A 14397-nucleotide genomic window follows, 5' to 3' on the forward strand; every position below is an offset into this window, starting at 1 on the left:
CATTAACAAAATCTGCATTAGATTGCCTTACCAAAAGATTTCTAATACACAGACGTGCACACACACACACACACACACACACACACACACTTGCTTTAAGAGTTTATATAGGAAAACTGAATTGGTGATAGTGTAGCGCCCGCTTCCAATGTGCTTGACATGGATGGTTTCTTTCGATTGTCATAACAAGCCTAGGAGGTAAATTATGATTCCCATTTTACACAGATGAATACAATGAAGGCTACTAATTTAACAAGCAAGTGGGAAAGCCGGGATTTGAACTTAAGCCTCTTTTAACTCTACGAGCGAGAGCTAGGCTGCACTGCAAGCTAGTCTCACTCTGTAGATCAGCGTTTACTACACAAATGTGAATGTGAAAGATTCACAGCGTTTGAGGTTAAATTAGAAAAAAAATGTAATGTTTATTTATTTTTGAGAGAGAGAGAGTGCGAGTGGGGAAAGGGCAGAGAGAGAGAGGGAGACAGAATCTGCAGCAGGCTTCACACTCCAAGCTGTCAGCACAGGGCCTGACATGGGGCTCAAACCCAAGAACTGCGAGATCACGCCCTGAGCCGAAGTTGGACGCTTAACCGACTGAGCCACCCAGGCGCCCCTGAGGTTAAATGTATACTGAGTCCAAGGTATATTTACAAACGTTTTATGCATTTGTTTAATTAAATCTAGTATGAATGTGTGTGCATATGGATGTGTGATTTGACACTGTCCCCCCAAATTAGTAGGGGAAAAAAATCCCAGCAGTTAATGAGGGATTCTAGTCCAGTTTTTGACGTTTTACTGTATCTTGAACTTACCACTGAAAGAAGAGAATACTGGGAAAAGAAGAGCCAGGAAGCTGGGCCCTTCCTTCTTAGACGCCCCTGCTGCCTGATCGCGCCCCTCAGCTTTGGTGAGAGCGCTTGCACAGATGTGCTCACAATTGGGACGACAAACTGTTGTTCTTCATGTTCTCTGTGGTAATGTTGCTGCGTGCGGTGCTTACGAATTTTGTGGTTATTTTGTTTTTACTGTTCTTCTAAGCATTTTTCCTCGGCCTTTGTAGTGTATCAGAAGAATGCAGAGAAATGAAACCTATTTCGTGTGTTCAAATGAGTGAACAATCACAAACTGACGAGCCCCTCTGTGCTTACACACCGGAGGCTCAGCAGGTGTGTGGTTGCTACTTTTAATTCAATATTGCACTTCCTCCTCATCAGAACTTACTTTATATCCTGAATGATTTTTCCATTTGGTTTTTGTATTCTTCCCAGTATGATTAGCAGCTCTGTAATTAACATAAACGATACAAGGACTAGATTCACTCCAGGCAAGATGAAGTGTAACTTCTAAATCCAGGTCTGTTAAGCACTTCTTTCTAACCTTAAAAATTTTCTTTTGCAGACCCAGCTTATTATATGTAGCTAGGTTTCAATCTTCCTTATTATAGAGTTCATATTCAACCTCATATTAATGAATTTAATATGATTAAAATATAGTAGTAAGGCTCCAGTACATGCTGCTAGAATAATGGCTTAATTAATCCTAATGTGTTGCGTTTATAAACCCATAAACATGTTGCCCCACCTGAATCTGTAATATTTTTATATAATTAAAAACATATAATTTGTAGACACCTGGGAGGCTTAGTCAGTTAAGTGGTTGACTTTTTTTAATGCTCATTTATTTTTGAGAGAGAGAGAGAGAGAGAGAGAGACATAGGCAGAGAGAGAGAGAGACATAAAATCCAAAGCCGGCTCTGGGCTCTGTGCTGACAGAGCCCGATGTGGGGCTCGAACTCACAGACCACAAGATCGTGACCTGAGCCAAAACTGGATGCTCCACCGACTGAACTACCCAGGCAAAGTGGTTGACTTCTGGGTTTGGCTCAGGTCATGATTTCCTGGCTGGTGAGTTCGAGCCCTGCATCCAGCTCTGCACTCACAGCATGGAACCTGCTTGGGATTCTGTCTCTTCTTCTCCTCTCTCTGTCCCTCCCGTACTGGTGCTGTCTCTCTTTTTCTCAAAATAAGTAAAAATAAACTTTAAAAAATATAATTTGTTTTTTTCACATGCAAGTAAACCTTAAGAAAATTATATACTGATAAGTTTCTGGAAGTTAGTTCAATTTTTAAGATAATTTTCTTTTCTCTCTTAGACTATTCTTTTGGAAATACCATCGTTGGTTGTTTTCTCAGTTGTTCCAGGATACTTTGAAGTAAAGGCAACCTGTCAAACCAAAGTATGGTGTTTATATTAAATAAGTTATTGTATAAGATTATATACAAAACAGAAATGCCTTTGGGTACTGTGTAACTGTTTTGAAAGAGTCGGGTAGATGTACCCAACAGATCATATTTTTAATATTTATAATTGCTTTATGTGACTCAAGATCCAGAAAGTTTATAATTTTTTTAATGTTTATTTATTTTTGAGAGAGAGAGAGAGAACGAGCAGGGGAGGGGCAGAGAGAGAGAGAGAGAGAGAGAGAGAGAGAGAGAGAGAAAATATCCCAAGCAGGTTCCATGCTGTCCACACAGAACCTGACGTGGGGCTCGAACTCCTTAACTGTGAGATCATGACCTGAGCCAAAATCAAGAGTTGGACGTGTAACTGACTGAGCCACTCACAAGCCCCGAGATCCAAATAAGTTTAATGCATTGTGATTAATAAAAGCTCTTGAGGATCTCCTAATCTCAGATTCCTCTTCCATTCTTTGCAATTTATTTTCTCTAGTTTTATTGAGGTATTATTGACATAATACATTCCGTAAGATGCACAGTATGTTGATTTGATACACTTACATGTTGCAGAATGATTGCTCTCGTAGCTTTGGCTGACACTTCCATCACCACACATTATTATCATGTCTCTTTTGTGGTGAGAACATTTGAGAGCTCTCGTAGCAAGTACTATTATCACCATGGTGTGTACATTACACCCCCAGAATTCACTGATCCTGTAACCGGAAGTTAGTGCTTTTTGGCCAATGGCTTCCCATTTCCAGGTCATATCAACTATAATATTTTACTAGGTAGCCATCTTCTTTACTTCCACTGAGAAGTGAGGTCTAATTTTTCTTGAAATAAGCTGTTTTCATCCATCTGTTATCTTTTCACTTTTGAAAGGGAAATTTGGATATGAGATATTTTATGTTTTGTTCTCCTTAATCTGTGACATAAAGCAAATGGCACAAGTCCCATGACGAAAGTCAGCTGACTTAATTTCACGGTAAGGAACGCCGAGGAGCATGTGACTTCGTACTAGAGTATGACCTTGGCCATGCAGCTTCAGCTGATGGTTGCTATCCAGGCATATCCCCAACTCTTTTAATAAAAGCCAGAAATTCACATTTTTAACGTGAAAACTTCTAATTTTAGAAGATTGACAATGAGTGAAAAAACACCATGTTTGCTAGAAAGACTCAAACAAAGCTCACTGCCAACAGGCCCCCAGTTTGTGGGAACTAGTTTTCTCTCCAAACAGTTCGCTCAGAGAAATGGTAGATTGCCAATCAACCCAAGATACGGTATTTCTTCCTCTCCAAACGTTCCCCTTTCTTAGCTTTACTAATGACATTTTTGTTGTTCTTTTAATATAAATATTAGTACCCAAGCATTCAGGGTAGCTATCGTGGAGGTCTGTGGTGGGCCAAAAACTTTAGAACTGATGTAGCCCACTTCCCTCATTTCACAAGTGAGAAAATGGGACAGGAGGGTTTTGTCTTTTTATCTCCTTTATTTTATGATTTGGCCAGTAACATTCTTTGCAGGGGATTTTCCCCACAAAGTCAATTTCAGTTTAGTTCACTGGACTTACACTGTGGTATTCTCAGAATATAGTTTCTGAAAAAAAAAAAATCTAGTTTACTTTCTAAGAGTTCCTGTTGCGTTGTCCACTTTGTCCTTTAGTATCCCGTTTGTGAGAAACCTCAGTAGAGAAACTTCGACTGAATCTCAGTGTAAGGACAAACATTGCTTCTTGGAGGCAATCAGGATGTCCAGTCTTATGATCGGTTTGGATACTGGAGTCTGTGTTTCCTCTGTATTTTGACCTCTGTTGACCCTTAGGGAAGTCAGGGCGGAATTAGCAATTGACGTTTAGTAACTGACTTTAGGACTTTAAGGCCTGCTTTTATGTGCTTACAATTTTTCACGGTCTTTTTACTGGGAGAGTCTCTTTCTCTCTGATTATATATATTTTATTATTTTGTATTATATATATTTTTATGAGTCATATAAAATATTTTGTAGAAATGCTTGGAATATAAATAAATATGTAAACTTACATTTACATATGCAGGCGTATGCATATACACATTTGTACAAAGTCACATATTCAGAGCAGGTGGTATGCTATTATGTTCTTTATGGACAGTCATCCACTAGCTTTAGTAATTATCGCTTTTCAAAATTAATAACCCACAATAAGCACCCAATCTATTTTTTAATGAATTGATTTCTCTAACATGTGTATCATGCAAAGAGTGAATGATCAACCAAACAATTTCTCATTATTAAGAGCAGGATGCTATTTTTCAGGATGGCATAGGAAAGTGCCTCTAGAATGGCTATCCCCTTTGTATTTAGGTTTTTTAAATTCATCAGCTTTGCCAACCTTGGATTACAGGGTTTCTAGGGTAGGGACAATGTTGCTTTAGTGTACATGATACATTGTGTAACACTGTTTCTTACAGATGCTTTCTAAAAGCCTTCAGTGATGGGAGCAGCTGGATAATTTTCTTTTTCTTTTTTCACATTTATTTATTTTTGAGAGACAGCGAGACAGAGTGCAAGTGGGGGAGGGGCAGAGAGGAGGGACACAGAATCCGAAACAGGCTCCAGGCTCTGAGATGTCAGCACACAGCCCGACGAGGGGTTCATACTCATGGACCGTGAGGTCATGACCTGAGCTGAAGTCTGACGCTTAACCGACTGAGCCACCCACGCACCCCATGATAATTTTCATTTTTATGGGAGAGTGTTGTAGCTCTTATTTTCAAAAGGAATGGAAATAACTCAAAACATGATTCAAAATCTGCCTTGTTCCAGGTACTTGGTGTATTTTCTCACTGCATTTATCAATATTCTCACAAAATAGGTTATTACCCTCCTGATTGGCTAGAAAACTAAATCTCTGACCTGCCTTAGGTCACGTAATAAGCAGCGACTCCCCAGCTGGCCATCAAATTCCATCCATCCACCTTTGTATGGCACTGGTTTTTAGGAAGAGTAATTTAGGGGATTTCTCTGACTCAGTTTTATGCTCAGCTCTCACCTGCCCACCTGTGCAATGTGTCTTTAATGTTCAGATAAAGAAAAGATTTGGTAGGAATGGAAGTCAATGTTCACATAGGTCCAACGATAGTGTGATTAGAGGTACTTACACATCTGTCTCAGCCGAACCCGTGTAACAAAAATATTTAATTTAGAATAAGCATGATTCAGAATAATTCTATCTTCCTTATAAGTGTTTAATTCAACTCCCAAGTGCCCCCGGTTTGATTAATAATCTTGAGTATGAAACATTTAAATTTCTAATTAGTTAAATATAAAAGTTAGAGGAGTTATCTTTGCCTTAATCATGCCCCAAGCTAGGCTCCCACCCTTTCTCCTAGGACTTGTGACTTACTAATAGTAAAAAGTCTTTACTATCTATTCTATATTTTGATCTCTTTATATTACTTATGGCAGATAATTCTATTGGAATGATTAGGACTTAGCTTGGAGCTAAACAGTCATTCTTATCTAATTAGTTTAATATCTTAAATAATGCTAATGTAATTTTAGACCAATTGGATTGATTTTCTACTAGATTCCTGAGCGACAAATGGCTGACCCAGAGACATGGGCACATAGTTTTGCATTATAAATTCCTGAAAGATGGGGACTTTGCTGGCTATCCATTTTTTTTTCTATTGTGATTAATGCCATGATAAATAATTTCAGTTTCAACTAAATAATTTCATTAGCTAAGACAATATCAGAGGAAAAAATAATTTTGGTTCCCTTTTATTTCTTCTTCCTTTTTTTCTTTTTTCTTTTTTTGGATTGTGAAAATTTTCAATAGGCATGTGTTACTTAATCTATCAAGAAAAAACCGTGGAACTATTATCGTTTTAAATAAGTAAAAAGGAAGCAGTGATACTGTAGGCTATGTGTTTGTGGATCAAGCAGTAGATTGAACTAATGCCTCGGAAAAAAAGCATTTTGTTGTTGTTGTTGTTGTTGTTGTTGTTGTTGTTTTTGTATAGATTAGAATGCATTTACAAAAAAGCAGCCTGAATAAACAATATTTGGCACACTAAGAGTTGAGCTTGTACTAAGATTCGAGTTTTCATATTTTGCCTTTATAGGAGAACTATAGACTCAGATTCCAGTGACAATATTATTTATATTGTGTGGGGTGAAAAGATTTTGTGAGTTTTGGTTATCACCATTCGAAATTCTCTAAGTTAGTTGAGACAGAAAGTGCAAGAATAACTTCGGCTGTGGAATAAAAGCTGGACTCAATCCTAACAGGGGTGTTTTTGGTGTTTTCAACCTCAGGACTCAATACAAAGTGATTGTATGATACGAATTTGAAATGAAGAAAAATTCGGGCTGGTAACCTTTGGGCTTTATCTGAAAAACAAGCTAATAAAAAGCCCAACCCTGTCTCTTACCATCAGTAGTTTTCAAAAACATATTTTGATATTTATGAGTTCACCTTCAAAATAGATACAGATGAATCTGGAGAAGAGAAACCCCATTCAAACAAGTAAGGACACACAGGGATTTAAGGTGATATCTCTAATGAAATACAGAGCTTCAGTACTGTGAGAAAATTAAGACTTGGGCCAAGAATCAAAGAGGAGCTGAACAGTGTTCAGAAGGCGTTTTTATAGTCTGGGATCAAGGGGGTTTCATCTGCTGAAGTGTCGACGACCAGTAATGGTCTGCTAATCCATGAGGAGCTTTTATATTGTTTTCTTTGCAGTTGCTGAGACTGTTAAAGCTTAAGAGTAAGAGGTTGCAGGCTGGAAGTCAGATGAGCTCCAGAGGGAAGATGTCCCACCTTAATTCAGTGCCATTCGATGCAGGAGGGCACGGAATGCTTTTAGGGTTCCCTTCGAGGTTAAAGAGGTCAACTACTCTCAGTTGCTTCATTGACATTTGAGGGACAAAAAAAAATTAGAGAAAGAAAGAAAGAAAAAGATACAGAAGCATAGTGAGCTATTCAGGTTTCTGAATCAAGAGTAATGGTTGCATTTAATTTTTTTTTTTTTTTTTTGGATACATGGCATTTGATTCTTCCATGCTGAAGTGACCTAGTGGCCAGTATAAATTTGGTATACGTTTGCATATCATTCAATTTGAATGTTTATGAAGAAACCTTAGGGTCTTCATAGTAAATATTGATGTTTTAATACCGGAATTTAGTCTTAATTAAAAAAAGAAGGTGATTAAAAGCTGCTTGTTTTTATTTTGAATACAGCAGTACCACATCTTACCGGGGGGCTAACTTCTCAAGTTAGAGCGTGCAAAAATCACATGGAATCAAAATTATGCTTGAAAACTCCTTAGCTCTTCCACAAAGTACAGCATATCTGGTTTTCTGTAAACAGCCTGTACAATAATTATGTACATACTAAAATATAACATATAACAGAGAGCATATAAAGTATAATTTCACATTATATAACATTTCTCCATTGCATCTTTATTGTTGTTATTATTTTTGCCAAACGCATTGTTTCTGCAAGCTAAGTATGCATCTGAAGAAACACCAATTACATATCTGGTTAAGTGAAAGGAAAAAGCTCTTTGGTTTTCAAATGTCAGTGTAGTAAGAATAACCAAAAGATAAATGTTGCCTTGGCATAGTTAATCAATAGCGAGATTCTGTTTATCTATTAAATCATCATCATTGGTCTCAGTATGGGAGAAGGGAAATGCTGAGTTCTCTAAAACCCCATCCCAAATGGCTTTGAAAGATGATTTCAGCAATTAGATCTATGAAGTAATTTAATGAAACATCCTCAATTTTATCCTCTCCTTTTTGTTAAAAATTTAGAAAACACCAAGTAAATCTCCCAATAAATGAACTACTGAGAATATTTAAAATTCTAGTTAAAGGCAAAGATACAGAATCTCTCTACTTTTCCTACTTTTTTCCATCATTGACTTATCTACAAACCTCTCCTACTTTAAAATGATCACCACTACCAGGGGACATGATTTTTATTAGCTTAAAAAAAAAGTCCCCCCCCCTTTTTATCTTTAGAATACCTCATGGTAGGAAGACAGGCTAAATTAAACAGAAGTACTTAATAATTTAAGAAAAATATTTTCATATTTTAGCTATTCCATACTGAGTGTTATATGCTACCATGGCAACATCTTCCCCTCCATGGCTATTGTTTAGAAATCTAAATGATCGTGGCTGTTAGTTAAGAAAGTGGTGCTCAGATTTGACCAAGGTGAAAGGTGAAATTAGGCCAAGGTGAAGGCAGTGGTGGCCTTGGGTCTGAGTCTGGCCTCCACACACAACGTACAATGTGCATCTCTGGAATGTGGTTATAAGGGTTAAAAGAAAGTAATCTTTGGAAGTTCTTTATACACCTTAAAGCACTTGAAATTCTATGATTTGAGGCAGTATTGTATAGTGTAGAATAAGAGTATTATTGCTGCAAAGTAAACCTTAAAACCCCAGCTCTTTAACAAATGGTGTTAGCTCTCCTGGCTTAGCTAATTTCATTAAACCCTAGATTGATAATCAGTAACAAGAACACACTAACAGTATCTACCGGGTAAAGATGTGAAGATTAAATAAAATAATGCATGTAAAACTTACGGCTCAGTGCTTACCACATGTTAGGTATGTAGTCAATGCTTGTTTTTAAAATTATAATTTGTTAAAATTCTCAGGTTCTAAGGAAGTTTCATAGCACATATAAACAAAAAACATATTTTCTTAGTCTACAGAGTGTCATAGTCTTTGAATAGTTTTACAAATAAAATGTAACATAATTTGAAAAACAATAACCGGGGCACCTGGGTGGCTCAGTTGGTTAAGCGTCCAATTTCGGTTCAGGTCACGATTTCACGGTTTGTGAGGTCAAGCCGCACGTTGGGCTCTATGCTGACAGCGTGGAGCTGGCTTAGGATTCTCTCTCTCCCTGTTTCTCTGCCACTATCAGGCTCATGTGTGCACGCTCTCTCTCTCAAAATAAATGAATAAGATAAACTAAAAAAAAACAACAATAATCAAATGACATATTGTTCATTAATTGTACTCTGTCCTCTTGAATTTTCTACCAACATCAGGTTCATCAGTTTCCAAAGACTCAGCAGCTGGCTGAAGGGATCTTTTAGAGTTTCTGCTTTCAGCCTAAATCCTTTTCTACGAGGGGATCCTTTCTGAGAGGAATGGGGCAGGGGTTGACTTCTTTACTTTGTTAACGTGTGTGTGTGTGTGTGTGTGTGTGTGTGTGTGTGTGTGTGTGTGTAGTAGACAGACATTGAAGATAACCCACCTTAATGTGAGATGAGTTGTAATAGCTCATGTCTTAGTGAAGCCATCTGCCAGAAAGTAATGGTAGCAGACTTTGGTACATGAAGCAGTCTCCTACAATTAATCAGCAAATTCACTAATTGCCTCTCATTTGCATATCTTGAAAAATAATAATTTCAAAATCTGAGTTCCTAGTAAGATACGAAATCAGTATGAAATCTAAACATATTAATGCAATTTAAATATAGTGTCATTTGTTAATTAGCCCAATCGTTGAACATGGATTAAGCAGTGCAGATCAAATAAACCAATACTTAGATCTCTCTCTTCACACCTTTATTTTCCATCTCTCTAATCTCCTCATGAATTTTACCAGTTAATCTTTGCTTAATATGTACATACTATACATTTCGGAATTCAAGGAAGTTTTGTTAGATACTGTAATAAATTTACCTACAAACATGTGTGACTTCCAAGGCTTCTCCATGCTACTCAATTTTTATCTGGGTTTGTCCTTGGGTTTCTAGAATATATGTACTTGGCACTACCTAAGATTATGTAAGATTACAGACCTGTTTATTGCATCATAGCACCTAAAGGGAAACTTTCTCATGAAAAAGACTGAAGTGGATTATGTTGACTTCTCAGGTATGTGGTCAGTTTTACTGCGATTATTATTGTTTCTTAAATGGTAGCTGGAAGAAAATAGGGGTGAGCCTAGTGAGTTTCAACCCTTTGAGTTCTTTATTTTGTGTTTTTTTTTCACTTTTACAATTGGATCAAGGAGTGAAATTGATATATTTAATAATTAGTATTGATATAAATTAATATGTAGATCACAATTTTAAAATACATGACCTTTTTCTCCAAATACTAATATAAAATGTAATATTGCTTACCAAGTGATTGAAGGTGAAGTGCAACACATCAAATTATTCAATAATTTTCAAAACACTTGAATCCAATTACTTGAAATGGTTGAGTCATCTTGGAAACTGTTGATGAAATCTCTTCGTGTTATTTGACTGTTCCTAGCTAAATCATGCCCCTGGATCATGATCTGTCATGGAAACTGTCATGCAACAAGACAAAATGGCTAAGTGGCCACACACTACCTCGCCTCAAGACTGGACTGTCTCCCAACAAGCTATTTCCTTTCCTGGGAGGAGGGTCTACAAGTTAACTATTATTTGTCACTAATCACATCCATCTTCCAATTCTTCCCAGTTAAATTGGTATTCAGTTGACTTCCAGCTTCTGTAAGCAGAGAATTTCTTTAACATCAGTGATATGTTAATGATGCCAATTTTTTTCTCAGCTTCTGCTGAATTTAGGGGAATTGTTAAAATTATTTTTTTTGTTTTGTTTGTTTCAAGTTTTTAAAAGTTTATTCATTTATTTTTGGGAGAGAGAGAGAGCGAATGCACACACAAGTGGGAGAGGGACAGAGTGAGAGGGAGAGAGAATCCTAAGCAGACTCTGTCAGCGTGGAGCCTAACTCGGGGCACGAACCCATGAGCTGTGAGATCATTAACTGAACCGAATCGAAGAGTCAGAGGCTTAACTGAATGAGCCATCTGGATGCCCCTTGTTTTAAGCTTTTATTTAAATTCTAGTTAGTTAATATACAGTGTAATAATAATTTCAGGAGTAGAACAAGTGAATCATCACTTACATATAACACCCAGTGCTCATCACAACAAGTGCCCTCCTTAGTACCCATCACCTATTTAACCCATCCTCCCCTCCAGCAACCCTCAGTTTGTTCTCTATAGTTAAGAGTCCATTTCTTGGTTTGCCTCTTTGTCTTTTTTTCCTTTTGCTCATTTATTTTGTTTCTTAAATTCCACATATGAGTGATATCATGTGGTGTTTGTTTCTCTCCAACTTATTTTGCTTAGCATAATGCACTCTAGCTCCATCCACATCGTTTCAAATGGCAAGATTTCATTTTTTATGGCTGAGTAATATTCCATTGTGTATATGTGATATATATATATATATTTATATCTCACAGCTTCTTTATTCATTTGCCAGTCAATAGACAGCTGAGAATTTGGGCTCCTTCCATTAAAATGATTTCTAATCATTTTAATTCTTTCTACAACAGACAAATATTAACTATCTCTATCATATACTAACATAAATTATATATTGGAAGTCATATTTGCTTAAGTGAAACAATCCTTCAGCTTAGAAGAGAGGTATTGTAAATGGTATCATTGAACATGGTCATTTGGAGGCTTCCTGAGATTTTTTACCACAAAACCTCTGCCTCTATTTCCTCACCTGTAAAATACAAATGATGATATTAATCACAATCATCAAATGGGTTAATATGTATTTAGAATGGTATTTTATAAAAATAGTTTTATTTTTACTAATCAAATCAAAGCTGTTATACACACAAGGGATGGGCATTTAGTGAGTTTTTTTTGTTTTGTTTTGTTTGTGTGTGTGGGGGGGTGGTTGGGGTTTTTTTTTTTGCTGGTGAAATGTTTAAATTTTATTCTGGTTGCAGTGGGAAGTCATCGGAGGTTTTTTTTTTTTTTAACTGATTGTACTTTTCAGAGCAGTTTTAGTTTAATAGCAAAATTGAGCAGAAGGCGCAGAAATTTCTTCTATACCCCGTGTCCCATAAATATATAGCCCCCCTGTTATCAACATCCTCCACCAGAATCACATATTTGTTTACAATTAATCAACTGAGAGTGGTACATCGTTATCACCCAGAGTGAGTTTATGTTAGGGTTCACTTTTGGTGTTCATTCTGTGGATTTGGAGAAATATGTAATGACGTATACTCACTATTATACTATCGTACCGAGTAATTTCACTAAAAATCCTCTTCCTTGTCCCACCTATTCAACCCCCTTTTCTACCAATCTTGGCAGCCAGTTATCTTTTATGTTTCCATAGTTCTGCCTTTCCCAGAATGTCATATAGTTGGAATCACACAGCATGAAGCCATCTCAGATTACCTTCTTGCAACTTTGTAATATGCATGCACTTTGTAATATGCATTTAAGATTCCTCTGTGTCTTTGCATGGGTTGGTAGCTCATTTCTTTGTATCACTGTATAATATTTCATTGTATGGATGCATCACAATTTATTGTCATCCAAGAACATCTTGGTTGCCTCCAGATTTTGGCAATTATGACTAAAACTGCTATAAACATCTATGTGCAGGTTTTTGTGTGGACATGTCTTCACTTCCTTTTGGTAAATATGAAGGAGTGTGATTGCTGGATCATATGGTAAGAGTGTGTTTAGTTTGATATGAAATGTCCACTTGTCTTCCAAAGTAGCTCTATCCTCTTGTACCTACCAGCAACGAGTGAGGTTTCCTGTTTTTGCACCCTTAGAATATGATGTCATTAGTATTGTGGATTTTGGCCATTCTACTAGGTGTGCAGTCGTATCTCATTTTAATTTCCATTTTCCTGACGATATATGATATTGAACATTTTTTAACATGTTTATTTGCCACCCCTAACTCTTTGGTGAGGTGTCTGTTAAGGTGTCTCTTGTCCATTTTAAAATCAGGTTGCTTGTTTTCTTGTCTTTGGGTTTTAAGAATTCTTTGTATAATTTGGATAACAGTGCTTAGCTGTCTCTTTTGCAAATATTTTCTCCTGGTCTGTGACTTGCCTTTCCATTCTGGTAACTGTGTCTTTCACAGAGCAGAATTTTTTAATTTTAATGAAGTCCAGTTTACCAACTATTTCTTGCATGGATTGTGCCTTTGGTGTTGTATCTAAAAGTCATCGACATACCTAGAGTCATCGGGTTTTCATCTATGTTGTCTTCAGTGTGTTTTATAGTTTCGTGTTCTACATTTAGGTCTATGATAAACTTTGAGTTAATTTTTGCAAAGAGTGTGAGGTCTTTGTTTAGATTTACTATTTTTGTACATGGATGTCCTGCTGTTCCTGCATCATTTATTAAAGTGACTATCTTTGCTCCATTGCATTGCATATGCTCCTTTGTCAAAGATCAGTTGATTAATATTCATATACTTCCCTCTCTCTGAGTTTTACTTTGTTTCTCGACGTTCTAATATATGAACACAAGTAACAAGCTCACTTCTACTGCCTCGGTTTGTGTTATCTGGTACCTGGCCTACTGCAATAACCTTTTCTTTTCCCAGATGATAATAGAGTTTCCTTTTAGTTCTTCTACACCAGTGGCTTGCAAACTTTAAAAAAAATGCAGCCAAATCTTCTAAAATCAAGCTAACTCTCAGGTGCATCCAAAAAAAAAAAAAAACCCATTATACCACACAGATAAAAGGAGAAGCCTCTGATGTCTTTGCAATCAGAGGATTGAGCCTGGCCTCTCTTGTCTCCCTTGTCCATTTTCCTTACCTGCAACTGAGGTCCATTTGACACTTGGTAGAACTCCGTGGAAAGTAGCACTATTTGGTAGGTCTTCTTAGAGACCTGAAAACTACTTTGGTTTAAGTTCCATTTCTGAAGCCCAAATCTGATCATCCCATTCCTCTGCTTAAAAGTCTTTGTATATCCCAATAATTTCATATCTAAATATCTTAAACTATGTTCAACACCCTCTAAGATCTGCCCCCCACCATCTCACTCTAGACTATACCCAGGTCTTGATGGTTTCATTTCTACCTTTCCATGCCAACTTCATAACTGCTGAAACTAAACCTTATAACTTCCCTGTCTCAGAAAGTGCCAGTGATATTTTGCTACCTGAGCGTTTGCACATGGTGATATCTTTGGAATCCTCTTTCCCCTCTTGCCTATAACGAATTCCCGGTAATACCTCTTTCAAAGCTTAGGTCAAGCACTATCTCTCCGTAGAGACTTCTATGTTGCTGAACAGAGAGAGGGTCTCTTCTCCCTTAGTTAAGTACCTGTTTTCCCTAGTGGTCTGTGAACTC

The sequence above is a fragment of the Felis catus genome, chromosome B1, assembly GCF_018350175.1.
Source record: "Felis catus isolate Fca126 chromosome B1, F.catus_Fca126_mat1.0, whole genome shotgun sequence".
NCBI lineage: Eukaryota > Metazoa > Chordata > Mammalia > Carnivora > Felidae > Felis > Felis catus.